This window comes from Pan paniscus, chromosome 5, assembly GCF_029289425.2.
Source record: "Pan paniscus chromosome 5, NHGRI_mPanPan1-v2.0_pri, whole genome shotgun sequence".
Classification (NCBI taxonomy): Eukaryota; Metazoa; Chordata; class Mammalia; order Primates; family Hominidae; genus Pan; species Pan paniscus.
In genome coordinates, this window is record NC_073254.2 from 42,423,833 (window position 1) to 42,437,432 (window position 13,600).

The 13,600-nt window shown below is 39.1% G+C and overlaps 1 pseudogene; it reads right to left on the reverse strand.

Annotated features, from left to right (window-relative positions):
• Positions 1 to 2,838: 2,838 nt before the first annotated feature.
• LOC103783497 (probable ribosome biogenesis protein RLP24) lies at positions 2,839 to 3,330 on the reverse strand (annotated as a pseudogene).
• Between the last annotated feature and the right edge of the window lie 10,270 nt (positions 3,331 to 13,600).

Below are 13,600 nucleotides of genomic sequence, written 5' to 3' on the forward strand. Positions count from 1 at the left end.
AAGAAAAACCGGGAAAGAAACAGTGAAAGAAAAACAGAAAGAGGCAAAGCAATGTAACAACAACGAAAAAAATGGCTGATCACCTGCATGATAAATAAGAAGAGTAGAAGCACTTTTTTGTCAGCAGAGTGGCGCAGCGGAAGCGTGCTGGGCCCATAACCCACAGGTCGATGGATCGAAACCATCCTCTGCTAAAGAACAGCGTTTTTTTTTTTTTCCTTCTTGAGGAATTGCCTCCCACAGTTGTGGGGAGAAGATGGCCTCTAAATATATATTATATATATTATCTCTCTCTCTCTCTCTCTCTCTCTTAAAAGCCCTTTCAGAGGCTGTATCTCACTTTTAGATATGTCTTCAGCATTTTCCTTCTCCTTTCTCCAAATGTTTGCGTAACTCCTTTCTTACTCATATCTTATTTGGAAAGGCATATCTTACTTGGGAAGAGGAGGTGACAATTCTCATGTTTACTTCCAACAAATTACCTATCTTCCAGTGAATAGAAAATACACTGAGGTTGAGTATAATTTTATATTTTCTTGCACTCGAAGGCAAAACACTGTTACTGACTTTTGCCTGAGACCATTGGTTATTGTAAATCGTTATTGTCTTTTTGCTTCTATGGGAGCCTCCTGCTTCTTTTGCTCTTTTGTTCATCTCTATGCATGATTTATTAAATTCATTTCGTGTACTGTGAATTCTTCTCTAAAGCTATCTGTTACGATGGCCAAAAGACATCATTTATACCCTCCTCCTTCCATACTTACAGAAACTAGACACATGGAATGTTATGAGAAAGAGAAGCAACAATGAAGTTAACTGTAAAATGGTTGATTCTACTCGGATAGATTTTTTTAAAAAATGTAAATGGTAGAAAACATAGGGGTACATTTAAAGCATTTTGTGAATCAGAATTCCATGGGCAAACTCAGAAGACCAATAATCTTTATTTTGTCTGCTTACCTTCTAGAAGCATTTTAACTAACTTTAAATGTCCAGGCATAAGAGATTGGTTGAATAAACTGTAACATGGACTCAAAGAGGAAGCGCTATGGGGCTACAAAAAAGATATAATTTCTAGGAGATAGTGTTAAGTAAAGAAAGTGCAGATGAATATTATAGTAGGCTACCTTTTTTCAAGAAGGAAGGGGAATTAAGAAAACATACACATATCTGTTTTTCTTTCTGAAAAGAAAACATAGTGAAGATAAACCAGAAGACAGTGATCTGGTTACCTAAAATGGTGGTAAGAGACTTGCGGGAAATGGAGTGTAAGGGATATGGGATGCCACTTCTCTGAGTTTACCTTTTGTTATACCTTTAACTTTTGAAAGCATGTGAATGTTTTACTTTTTTTTTTTTTAACGGAAGAGTTTCTCTGTGTGAACATGTTGACTAAATACAAAAGGGTTATAAAAGGTTTTTGCTTCTTTAAAATTTCTGAGTCATCGTTTTGGCAAAATAAATAACTTATAGCAATCTGGAATTCCCAAAATCAAACATCGGTTTCAAAAATCTCTTCCGTGGCACCTGGCTTTTTGAATACTTCAGCGGGCCCCTGAAGTGTCCAGAAAAGACAGGTAAACAGGATTATTTGACACGTTTAGGTACATGGGATTGCCAAAATGATGCTCAATCTTCTTTAGGCTATATTTTTGTGAATAATACTAATATATATTTCAAAATTGTATGGGATTTCTAAAATAGTATAAGCTATTAATTATAGTTATGTTAAGTTATTGTAAACTGCAGAAACAACCAAATTTTCTTGTATAAAGCTACTAACCCAAGTAAAACAAAAACTTAATTAAATATCAAGAAAATAATTTCATGTTAAACCAGCTAATACTGAAATTGTTTAAAATAGTTTATAACCAATGCTTGATGCCATATTCCTGGGAAAACAAAGCTTCAGATATGTTTGGTCACGTGGTCGCCCATTTAAACATTTTATAAAGGAATTTTATTCATTTGTTATTTTCTTTTTCTGTTTATTTTTTCTTTTTAAATGGTTTCATTTTATGTGCAAATAATGAACAGATGTTATACTCTTAAATTCTACTTTCCAAAAACAGGAGCTTTTTAAAAGAAAACCATATAATAACTTTTAAAAGGCACTGGGATTCCTCTGCTTCTAGAACATTGCTAGGCTAGAAAAATAAAGTTTGTTCTACCAGCAGTCACAAGTTAGAACTGAGTATTCTCCAAAATGGAAATTCTAGAGTGTAGTGTCACTCCAGGCAAAGATTATTCAGTTCTCATCCCCAATATCCACAACTACCTATCAGAAGGGTTAAACCAGGTCAAAACAGTCCAGAATAATTAGGCTTCATCAAACAATGTCATTATGCTCTTCTAAGATACAAATAAACGAAAACAGGAAATACTAAAATCAAAATAACATTTGACACTGTTATACAAATTGTTAGTTCCTTGTTGTATCCCCCCTTCTATAACATTAATAAAGGGAATATTTTATTGCAAAGAATATTTTATTTTATACATCACTAGCCATGAATTTTTGCCATTAGTTATTATACAAATGCTGCCTAGTGCCATTATCCAAATAGCATAACCATTTTACATCCACAATTCACTTCTATAGTTAGAAGTAGAATTTTCATGATTTACATACGTACATCTATCAGTGAAGATTTAACACTGAGATGCAATCTAACATTCGTAATATCTGATGTTTTGCAGATGTCAATGTAGGAAAGATATGTTTTAATCACTTTTCATTTAAGTGACCTTATGTAAAAAATAAACTAATAATTTAGCAGTTCCAAGTCTGTAAAGGACATTTTCAAATGTACATAAAAGAAATGGTTACAGAGATTTTTAAGACGTATTTTGCATGCCTACATGCTCTTGTAACTGCTGTACCATTTTCTCTTCCAGCTGCTTCTCTTTGCCTGCAAGAGGGGCTTGAATAAGATGGATGTTTTGCTTGACTTCTTTGATATCCTGAACTTTCTGTAGCTCTTTATTTTTATTCAGTCTGTTCATTACAAATTTAGCTTGGCATTTCTGTTTGATTTCTTCAATTTGCTTCATTGCATCAATAGTTTTATTCCATAGCTCTCGCTGGTATTTGATAGGTTCATTTCTACGTTTTTCAAATTCAAATGAATTATCCACTGTAAGCTCTTTACCAGCTGCATTCTGGAATGCTTTGATCCACCTAGCTTTGCGAGGACTGCCCTTCTTTTAAAAGTTTTTATGACATTTAGATTTACAAAATCTGAACAACTTGCAATTGTTGTGGACGAACATCATGCCGTGACCAGGGTAGATGGGCCCTGAACAGAAATAACACTTCTCGATACGCATGTTGAACCCACGTGGGTCCCCACCAAGCAAACACCAAGCTTGAGAGCTCATTTGTTATTTTCAGTGCATGTTTTCTGGTTGTATAAAAGGTTTCCCATGCAAGAGGGCTGATGTTATAACAGTAGATTACTACAGTGTATTTTCAACAGGCAAAGAAAGCTTTTTATGATTTGAATCTTCTAGAAGCATCAGAGAAAGACTGTTCTTGCCATTCACACTACAACAAAACTTTGGGAACTTGAACTTTGAGTTCATAATCTCACAACTGAGAAGGGTCCCTCCAAGCTCTTGGAGCTGTGTGCCCACTGGAACCCTTAAGGTAAAATTAACCAAAGAAATTTCTCCCAAGAAGAGAATGGCATCCTTACTATGAACAGCTTTTCTCACGTTCACAGATTAAGACTTCTACTGTCGTGAAACTTATCTTCGAATATTTTTTCTTGCTTATGCCTCTACAAAAAAATAGAAGTGGAAAAGGTGTCTGTTATGTGCACTTATGGTGTATACTCTTACTTGCGAAGGAGTTTGTAAACAGCTTTTTAAATGGGTAAACTTATACTTTGATAGATAAAAGATGAAGCCACAATGTAGGTAAGAAACTTCAAAGGTACATGCTTTGCCTCATAATCAAAAACAAAACATTGGTTCACTCCTCTTAACCCACATCATGGGTTAAAGAGAACATTGCCAGAAGGCCTTCACTCTTCTAAAAAGGCATCATTTGTTAGGTCCTTTTTCCATGGTTTAAAGAAAAAGAAGCAATGATTAGAAATATATCCCTCACAATAGGTTCTATAAAAAATTCTACTGTAAATGCTATAGTTACACAATAGACTCTAAATTACCTTGTGAAAGTTATGATAGAATTGGCTAAACAGAGAAGTATCTGTGCAGCTGCTGGCACTTGTGGCCTATGGAAAAATACGTCAAATGAAGATTACAGAAATTCAGTGGTAGAGGATTGACAAAGAAATTGCTAAGTCAAGTGAGTAAATTCTTTATCTAGCTGATCCTTTGATCTATTTGATTTTAAGAGGTTTGGTTTATGGGGACCTTGGGTAAGGAGCACACTCCAAACTCTTGGTATCATCCTCCCAATAGTCATAATAATAGTCTCCCTGGTGCACTGCATTCCCTCGAAGGTTTTAAATGCTTGCATGTAGCCATCTCCAGAATGTCAAATGGTCTCTCTTCAACTGGAATAACAAGAGCTGAAGGAAATGTGCCACCATGAGGACCCTTTAACCTATGAATGATGTGCTGAGACCAGAAGCCCAAAATGACGGTAACTGAGAGTGGCACTAAGGCCCTAAGTTTTGGTTACACTCTCACCTAACTGAGAACCTGACCAAAAAGGGGAAATTTTTTTAACAAAATTCTGGAAGGCCATTGTTTCGGACTAGGCTCATGCACTAGGCCCCAACAAACCAAACCAAACCAAAAGGGAGTCACTTCTGCTAAGACTTTAAGGAAACATATAGATTCTAGAACAAACCAGGTTTTGTTTTTTCTTCTGCAAATCTCTATAACAAACATTTCTGAGAGCATAGGTATCCACCCCCGAAGTTCCCATTAAATCTTTTAACCAAATTCATTTCCTCTTGCTTAGAAACCATCAAGCTTCAGATGATCATGAAACAAAGGTTCCAGCCACCTCCATGTGAAGACACCACCCCTGGCCATCAGGAAGCTACCTTGCCTTCACTAGACAGAACAGGGAGAGAGTTCCATGATCCACAATAGGTAGGGACTACGCCCCAAGGTAGCATGAAGCAGTTACAGAAAAAAGACCATCAGTACCTCTGCCTCCCATAAAGATTTATGGGGATCACATCTCTCAGGGAGGAAATGAGACAGGAAAATAAGGTCTGGAGGCAGGGAACATGAGGCCAATTCATACTTCAGCTATAAAAGGAAATATCCTCTCCATAGGGCATATGCTGTAAGTGACTTTGTAACTTTACCTCATCCTGTCTGTTTACATAGGGCTTCCGAAGTAACAAATAAGAATTCTCTAGGGGTTAAACTCCTGAAAATTCTGTAACGGGGCCTTTGAGCCCCTAGGTTCAGGTCCACTCCCACACTGTGGAGTGTACTTTCATTTTCAATAAAACCCTTAATTCCTTCATTGCTTTGTTTGTGAGTTTTGTCCAATTCTTTGTTTAAGACGCCAGAACCTGCACACCCTCCACTGTTAACAGTTACCTAAAATGGTGTTGGTGGTAAGAGACTTGGGGGAAATGGAGTGCAAGGGATATGGGAGGCCACTTCTCTGAGTTTACCTTTTGTTAGACCTTTAACTTTTGAAAGCTTGTGAATGTTTTACCTTTTTTTTTTCTTTTTTTTGAGACAGAGTCTGACTGCGTCACCCACACTGGAGTGCAGTGGAGCGATATGGGCTCACTGCAACCTCCGCCTCTCAGGTTCAAATGATTCTCTTGCCTCAGCCTCCCGAGCAGCTGGGATTACAGGCACGTGCCACCTTACCAGGCTAGTTTTTGTATTTTTAATACAGATGAGGTGTCACCATATTGGCCAGGCTGGTCTTGAACTCCTGACCTCAGGTGATCCACCCACCTCAGCCTCCCAAAGTGCTGCAATTACAGGCATGAGCCACCGCGCCCGGCCAACCTACATTTTCAAAAACTGTTAAGTAAGGATGGGTAGTGGAGAAAACTAAGGTTGAAAGCAAGTTAAAGCAAATGAACTCAATTTTATTCCATAGTACGACTACATGGAAAGGAAAAGAACATAATTTGTGGACAGGGCATTTGACAGTACACCTTCACTCTTTGGCCAAGAGAGTGAGGATGGTAAGGAGACAGGGGTATGTGTATGGAGAAATGCAAACAAATCTTTAACTCTATTTATTTATTTGGTTAGTTGTTACAATCACCTACTGAACCTCTTTTAATGGATAGTTTTTGTTAGTAGATGGGCAAAGCAATTCCAAAACTATTGTATGTGTATTATATGATACAGCAGGTGAGTAAATATGCTAATCTTGTTGAAATTAGGGGTCTCAATGTGGAAAAAGGGACACATACAAATATAGAATGGGAGAATATAAGAAAGAATCCTGAAGAGATGAATGGATTGAAATGGGAGGTATGGGTGTGAGCTCATGATTTTTTTATTTTTTATTATTTTTTATTATTTTATTATCATTTTTTTTTTTTCTGGAGACAGGGTCTCTTTCCCCCAGGCTGGAGTGCAGTGGCGTGATCTCGGCTCACTGCAACCCCCGCCTCCCAGGTTCAAGCGATTCTCCTGCCTCAGCCTCCCGAGTAGCTGGAATTACAGGCACATGCCACCATGCTCACCTAATTTTTTGTATTTTAGTAGAGGCGAGGTTTCACCGTGTTGCCCAGGCTGGTTTCGAGCTCCTGAGCTCAGGTGATCCATCTGCCTTGGCTTCCCAAAGTGCTGAGATTAAAGGCGTAAGCCACCTCACCAAGCCGAGCTCATGATTTCTAAAATATGTATATGTATTTGTATGGGCATGAATACATGCGCATATGTGTATATATGCACATGCACATGTGTAAGTATATATGATTATATGTGTATACATGCACATGTATTTCCTAGGTGTTTCCATTAAAAGGACCAAGAAGCAGATATCATAGAAGCAGTTAGTACACTATGCCCCCGGATATTCCTCTCTAATACTCTTCCCCACTGAAAGAAATCAGGAAATTACTGAGAAATGGCTGAATTTTGGGCTGGGGCAGGGTAGATGCAAATTAAGTCTGGAACAACTTGTTATGTAGAAAATAAGAACATGTTCAAAAGAATGATTGTGGCACTTTGGGGGGCCGAGGCAGGCGGATCACAAGGTCAGGAGATCGTGACCATCCTGGTCAACGTGGTGAAAACCCATCTCAACTAAAAATACAAAAAAAAATTAGCTGGGTGTGGTGGCATGGGCCTGTAATCCCAGCTAGTCGGGAGGCTGAGGCAGGAGAATCCCTTGAACCAGGGAGGCGGAGATTGTAGTGAGCCAAGATGGCACCACTGCACTCCAGCCTGGCGACAGAGTGAGACTCCGTCTCATTAAAAAAAAAAAAAAAAAAAAAAAAAGATAGTAGCAAGCTACAAGGATCCAGAGGCCACTCGAATGGTTTTCCACTATGAGCAGGTACAGGCAAAGCGACCTCCAAAGTCCCAGGGAGATGAGAGGCCAAACAAAGTTTGAAAAATCCAGTTTCTGAGAAAGAAACATTTAATAAAGACTTACAAACAGAAACCACATCTTGGGCTGCAGCCCGAGAGGGTGGATCCCTGCACTCACCCTGCAGAAAGTATCCTTTCTATAGCAAGCTTTTAGGGTAAAATATGAACAGCTGATTACACCTCAGACTGTCTCGCAAAACCCATGGCCACTGGGGAAGTTAGATAAGCAATTTTATGAGGGGTTATTCATGCTACATACATTGTTTTTGACCTTGCTGCTGAATGCCTTGGTATGCAGGAGTCAAATATTAGTCATTATGATTGTTTTACTTCAAGATGGCTTTACTCCTGCAAGGCCAGAGGCTATGTTCCCAAAAAGGGGCTCTCCCTAAATAAATATGGGTAAAGTTGAACATCAATATAATTAAGGACAATAATGAGTTATAAATCACTGGGGAGAAAAGATTCCATGAGTCCATATCAATGATAGACATTTAAGTAAAATGGAGAAAAGGGAGGACTCTTGCTTAAAATAGAATGTTGTGTGCAGACTAGTAAATAAGTGGGGAAGGCTCCAGGGAACACTTTATACTTTGATGATGCTCCCTTAACCTGCTGCATCTCCACCGTCAGTTCTCACACTTGACTTCCAAGCATGAGCTATGGTGAATTTTTTTTTCTGCCCAAACTCCACCTCCCACAACACTCTTTAGCCCTCTCCTCTGCCCTCACTTTATTTGCTTTAGTTCAGTACTCATTCCTCCGATCTCAACTTGACTTTAATGAGGCTTCTCTGGTTTCCATTATCTCAGCTTAGCTGCCTCCATCTATAATTTCTCAGCACCCAAACTGCCCTCATCATAACACCACACGTTTTAGTTTCTTTTTAATATCTCCCTCTTACCCTCCAGCAAGCTATCCCAGTGCAGGGACCAGTCTTGAGATCTTGTTCCCTTTAGAGTCCCCACTGCTTAACACAGTGCCTAGATCAGGATAAGAGTTCATCAACACTTTGCTGGGGGTAAGACTTTCACCCAGTTATGATCTTCACCAGAACCCAGGATGGCTCAGTTTTACATTTTGTCCCAAGGCTGTCTGCACTGGTTGTTCCCAAATTTCTTCTCTCCGTTCTTCCTTCTTCACTAATCTCAACCCTGCTTGCTTTTAAAGGGCGCATGTTTAACCATGATTAAAATAGAAGAGCTTGTGGAGTCACTGAAAGATGGGAACCTGTTTGCATGGTAAGGATTGAATTCATGGTGGAAAAAGGTTCTCGTTCACATCATTTTTGGCCAGTGGCCTCTGGAGAAAGAGATCCACACGTGCGATTCTATATTTAGTTGTATACATTTAGTCGTTATTTGCAGAGGCCTCATCTTCTGCTTCAGTGACCAGCACCTGGAGGAGTTATCAAAAGTTTGTGGAAATGAATGGAACATTTTCAGGCCTCACCCATAGTAAGCAAAGACTTACAAGGAACCTGTTTTCCATTCACCAGCCATTTCATTCCCAAGGCTTCACAAAGGAGAGCTTGTCCTCTCAGTAATCCTGACTCCTTTCCACTTCTCAGAAAGACTACGTTCTGCTGTCCTCATCGCTGCTTTGCTCAAGGGAAAGTCTGGCCAGGGGCTGGGGGGTGCAAGGCCCTGGTAGCGCAAGTAGACATCTCTCTGAAAAGCTGTCATTGTCACATTGCAGGTCATGCGTTCTCACATGCGCTGCATTTGGGAAACTGACCTTTACTTCCCCAGGTCACACCAGCTGGGATGATTTTCACCTTTGGTGTTGGAAAAGATTTTTCGTGTCTTGTTAGTTTTAGACGAGAAATATAATGAGGTCTCCCCATAAAAGTCTGAAATCTTCCCATTTGTTAGGATCATTCCCTTGCCACCTCCAGGGTTTTACAGTTTGGAATTCCAGGAGGAGAAATTCACTCTCTCTCCTGCCTCCGTGCTTGCAAGTCATGAACAATTCTTAGCCACCCTCGTTCTGGGTTTGTTTGGCGGAGATACTCAATGACGGAAGCACATTCTCACCTGTGCTGTTCTGATGAGGCTAAAATCAAAGACTTTCTCAAGTGTGTGTTTCTATTTGGGGCAAACTTCACGCAGAAAGTTTGAATTCTGCAGGGACCGTTTTTGTTTTGTTTTGTTTTGTTTTTGCTGCTAACCATCTGAGTTCACGAGGCAGTGAGCCTTCTTACAAATGAACTACATTCCCCAGCATCCAGGTTTTACATTTAGTTTTTAATGAGAAAGCAGAGGTAATATAAAATCAGAAAAAACTCTCTCTTTAGGAAATAAATCAGCTTATAATTAAATGTAAACCATGATGCAACCTCAAAAGACCTAAATGCTTTTGAAAACCAGTTATGGTGGTGTCAATTTCATTTGAATGCTTATAAGCAAAAGGAATTTAGGAACTAGAAAACTGATTAGCAAATTACTAATCCTGTTGAAACAGCAGTCCCAAGTTACTTTGATTGAGCTCGGTGATAATTTTTTTTTTTTTTTTTGAGACGGAGTCTCGCTCTGTCACCCAGGCTGGGGTGCAGTGGCGCGAGCTCGGCTCACTGCAAGTTCCACCTCCCGGGTTCACCCCATTCTCCTGCCTTAGCCTCCGGAGTAGCTGGGACTACAGGCTTCCGCCACCACGCCAGGCTAATTTTTTGTATTTTTAGTAGAGACGGGGGTTTCACCGTGTTAGCCAGGATGGTCTCGATCTCCTGATCTCGTGATCCGCCCCCACTTAGCCTCCTAAAGTGCTGGGATTACAGGCGTGAGCCACCGCGTCCGGCCGTCGGTGATAATTTTTTCTGCTGCATTTTCTTGCCATTCACTGTAAAGTTAGAGGAATTATCTTGTCAAATTGTTTCTGTGAGATTGTTTTATCAATCAGAATCATATAGGTTTCCTTTTTTTTTTTTTTTTTTTTTTGACAGATTCTCACTCTGTTGCCCAGGCTGGAGCGCAGTGGTGCGATCTTCGCTCACTGCAACCTCGGCCTCTCGGGCTCAAGCTATCCTCCTGTCTCATCCTCCTGAGTAGATGGGATTACAGGTGCCTGCCACCAAGTCTGGCTAATTTTTGTATTTTGGCAGAGACAGGGTTTTGCCATGTAGCCCAGGCTGGTCTCGAATTCCTGAGCTGAGGTGATCCGCCTGCCTCAACCTCCCAAAGTGTTAGGGCATGAGCCACTGCTCCTGGCCTCACAATCATATAGGTTTTCAAATGGCATCAAGATTTATAAAACTTGGGCCGGGCGCGGTGGCTCACGCCTGTAGTCCCAGCGCTTTGGGAGGCCGAGGCGGGCCGATCACGAGGTCAAGATATCGAGACTATCCTGGCCAATATGGTGAAACCCCATTTCTACTAAAAATACAAAAATTAGCTGGGCGTGGTGGCAGGCATCTGTAGTCCCAGCTACTCGGGAGTCTGTGGCAGGAGAATCGCTTGAACCCGGGAGGCGGAGGTTGCAGTGAGCCGAGATCGAGCTACTGCACTCCAGCCTGGTGACAGAGCGAGACTCTGTCTCAAACAAACAAACTTGTCTGATAACTGTGCATAATTATAAAATTAGTAGCGTTCAGCTTTGGCTCTGGCTGAAAATTTTTTTTAAAAACACGGTAGTGAAAGCAATGGGTGTCATTAATTGATTAATTGTACTTATTGTCATCCTTTCAGATGTATCACTGCTTAGAATGAAATTTACCCACACAAATTCTTAGATTCATGCATAGTATAAACACATCCATGTAACTTTAGGATTTGAAACTGCCATTTAATCTTTAGGTATTTAGCTACAAGTTATAAACAAGCTTGCTGTGATTCTAGTGCTTCTGACAGTTTCAAACCTTAAATGTAGTCCTCAATATATCTTAAAAAGAGCACAGTGACAATATTTTATCATTGATTTACTTTGTGCATGGGCAGGAAAGGAAATAAAGAAAACAAAACAGAGCTAATGGAAGAAATAGAGAAGGAAAAGGGAATAGTGGGATAAGGAAAGAGAAAAATAGGAAGGCCAGACTGCCCTTGAGGTGTGGATCATGAAAATCAAAAGATGCCATTGAGAGATTAACCCTTGTTTTCAAATTAACCATTCTTTTCAAAATTAACCTTTGTTATACAAACTTGAGCTTTATCATATTTCCAAATATCTGTTTTTCTTTTAAGAAAATTTTTATCTTTTAGCTTGGCCCAACTTTGGAACATATTCCAAATATCTCAAATGAATGCCAAAGTCACCAAGGTCTGTTTGTGACCTATTGTTGTTTTCTGGATCTCTTCAAAGCCTGCAGGGTTCCCAAGGAAACTCTGCTGTGCTTAATGGCACCAACATCTTCATTATGAGTAAGGTAACTAACCACTGGGCCAAAGCATTGGAATCCGACTCCTGGGGTTTCTGCACTCCAGACTACTGGTTCATATGTAAGCTCATCAACAGCCTAATGAGTTCTTAGTTCTTTACCAGAAGCTGGAAACTACAAAATGGAATATTTGAGTCTTCAACCTCTATCTCTTTATTCCCACATGCCTGAAAATGTTGAATACCATAGAGGAAGAATGCTTTCGGGATATAAAATGAATTTAAAAAACTAATCAAAAGATCCCAGGCTGCAGTGCATTGGCAAGATCTTGGCTCACTGCAGCCTTCGCCTCCCAGGTTCAAGCGATTCTCCTGCCTCAGCCTCCCGAGTAGCTGGGATTACAGGTGCGTGCCACCGCACCCGGCTAATTTTTTTTTATTTTTAGTAAAGACGGTGTTTCACCGTGTTAGCCAGGATGGTCTCGATGTACTGACCTCGTGATCCGCCCGCCTCAGCCTTCCAAAGAGCTGAGATTATAGGCTTGAGTCACCGCGCCCAGCCCAAAGGTGATTTTAAAATAAATTGTGACGGCACAGCTAACTTTACCTATGAAGGAAAACAAAGGTAGACCTCTCAAGTGTGTAAGAAATTAAGTTTCAGATAGATTACTGATTTAAATACAAAACATAAAACAACAACACATGCAGAGGAAATTAATAAGAGAACTCAGAAGAAAAAAATATTGACTTGGAAACTGTTACACAAGACATATTTGAGCAAGAATGGATTAATAAAAATATGCTTCTATGAATGCCTTCAAAATCATAATAAAAATACAAACCATCTTAAATCAAATGTACACAAATAGGAAATTTACAGAAAAAAATGCACTTGAAAAATAGAAACGAAAGAGTCTGAGCATGAGATGACAAGGGAGTTGCTTTGTCCTATTACGGTATTATTTTCATGAAAACACTGTCTTTAAGCTATTTTAATCCCTTGGAATCTTTAAGAATTGCAAAAATATTTTTGTGCTTTCACACATTGTTTTCCAGTGGTGTTCTAAAATGTTTCTTTACAAATTTAAATCATTCTAAAGAATGTAATTGCCAGCATCTGATGAAATACAAATTAGAAGTGTCTAATGACTCAGTGAAATTTGTGTATTGGAACCTAAAAGCTAACAACCTGGCATGTACTAGGATTCTTTAAAAATATACTTAGCATAATTATATTTAACAGTTGAAAACGTGCATAAATTCTTTTTCTATCTTTAAAAGATATTTCTATTCCATATCTTCCATAGAATTTTAAGCCCACTATATTACACGTTTATGCTTAAAGGCTATGACTGACTGATCACTCCATCATAGCATTCTGAAACAGATTTAAAATTGATATATAATTTTTAGTCACTACCAGTAATTATCTGTATTTTAAGTGTTTTTCCTCTGGCTTTAGTTGTTTTTAAATTTAATGGTGGTATTATGCAATCAATAAAAATTAAGTATATAATATTTGATAAGTACTTATAAATATATAAAAAATAAAATTGTGTTGAAAATATATCATTTATGATGCCTTACAAAAAAAAAAGAAAATACATCATTTAACAAAAGAGATAAATCTTCCCACACCCCATTTAACTCGTGTGTTTGTGAATAAAACTCCAGGATAGATAGAATGAGAAAGGTGTGTAGAAATTGCATGATTGCTTTTATATCACAGAGAAGTCATACTACTGAAACTTAAAAGTCACACGACTGAACCTTAAAACGACAAGCT